General features: G+C 44.7%; 1 non-coding gene across 1 annotated transcript; it reads right to left on the minus strand.

The window, feature by feature from the left end:
• Positions 1-567: 567 nt before the first annotated feature.
• Positions 568-641, minus strand: trnan-guu (transfer RNA asparagine (anticodon GUU)). Its single transcript has one exon. It is a non-coding gene; the product is annotated as a tRNA-Asn (tRNA).
• Between the last annotated feature and the right edge of the window lie 1,179 nt (positions 642-1,820).

The raw sequence follows: 1,820 nt of genomic DNA on the forward strand, positions 1-1,820 counted from the left end.
CATTAATTCTTATCACAGTTATTTGCTGTGATTGTGAAAAGGCGGATAATTGTGATGTGAAATTTTGTTAAATTTCTCTCATTTCACCCATTTCTGTCCTGGAGAAGGGAACTGATGAGCCGCTATCTCAATCCGCTGCAATCGTTGCCGGGCAGGCACACCCACACTGTTGATCAGAAGGGAAACCCAGCCCCTTTGAGATTGTGATTGTTAATCATCACTTTTCATGGGTCATTCTCATCCTTTCTTTCATTTTCCTTATGAGAGCATTTTCCGGAAAGTGGCATTGGACTAAACTCCCAGTATAGTGGAAGCGCAGTTTGGGATTGCCCCGCTTCCACTTGTGCAATTAGTTCATGACACAAACAAGCCGAGCTGTCTCACAGACAGCATTTATGCTTTGGTGCGTCTGCAACTGTGTTCGCCTTGTCATTTTAGCTTCGGCTGCACGTTAAGACCTGTCCATGTTGGGCTTCGCTCGAATCCTGATGAGCAAACACGGTTATCTTCTGGCAGCCAAAAAGCGCCCTGGAGAATGGTCATTGGGTTAAGAGTGAAAAAGCACTGCGTCCCTGGGTGGGCTTGAACCACCAACCTTTCAGTTAACAGCCGAACGCGCTAACCAATTGCGCCACAGAGACTGGCTCGACTGGCATTTGCCAACGAACAATTAAATTGGGAATGAGCAAGTGTCGCTTCGTCCAGATGGACAGCGTGAAAAGAGACACTTCAGTGTACCTCGTCTATGCCGGCCAGATATTTGAAATTAATTTAGTCCCATTTGCCAGCATTTGGCCCTTATTCATGTACATTTCGTCCACAGGCTCCCTTTATGAGCTCCATTTTTAACATTAGCAAGCAACTCTTGGAAAAGTGTCAAGTGCAGATTTCCTTTCATCAAACGATGTTGACTCAATTAGACTGCGGTCATCTTTGGTGAATGTTCTGCTATTTCTTCCTATACATTGTTCCCCGGCGTTTTCCAATTGACAGATAAGTAATTGGAGCAGATGGAAGCCATTTGGCCAATCGGGTCAGCTATACATTTTAATAAGGTCCAGGCTGATCTGGTAATCCTCAACACCACTGTTCTGCCATATACACGTGGCCCTGGACTCCTGAAATGACTAAATGTCTGTCTGTCTCAGCCTTGAATATACCAAGTCAGCACAGCCTCTGTTTTCAAGAATTCCACAGATTTGCTTCTCCCTGAGTGTGAGAACACCCACCTTATCTTTGATTTAAATGGGCAACTCGTTTCCCTGAGACAACACACTTGGGTATAAACCAGAACACAAGAAGCCTCCAAAGTTCGGTGTGAACGCACTGGCGTCCCCAGCCCAAGTTGTAAGTATTTAAAGTATTTTGTTTCTAGGCCTCTCATTGAACCAACTGCCCTGATTTGCACGTTAGATTTCCCAAAGATGAATCTGATCCAAACGTACTTCGGTGGCTGCGATTTAGGTGGTGGTGAAAGGCGTGATTAAAATAAAAGGACATAATTATTTCTCAATCCATTGCCCTGACAATCAATCTCTCTGCTCATGGAGATGGATCCTTTCCATCCACTCTATCGTTCATCAATGTGTTTAGTTCAGTTCAATCCCACAACTGTTCTGATCAAGTAAAGGGTGACAGGAGATATTAGGGTCGTGGTGCAGACATCACAAATCGAGCACTCACCTTTCCTGTTAGAACCATTTCATGAGAAATATTAACAGATGGTCAGTGGCCTGTAGTTGTAGCCAAGTGGTTAAGGCAATGGCTTAGAAATCCCTTGGGGTTTCCCCACGTAGGCTCAAATCCTGCCAGCTACATTT

This window comes from Stegostoma tigrinum, unplaced genomic scaffold, assembly GCF_030684315.1.
Source record: "Stegostoma tigrinum isolate sSteTig4 unplaced genomic scaffold, sSteTig4.hap1 scaffold_90, whole genome shotgun sequence".
Taxonomy (NCBI): domain Eukaryota; kingdom Metazoa; phylum Chordata; class Chondrichthyes; order Orectolobiformes; family Stegostomatidae; genus Stegostoma; species Stegostoma tigrinum.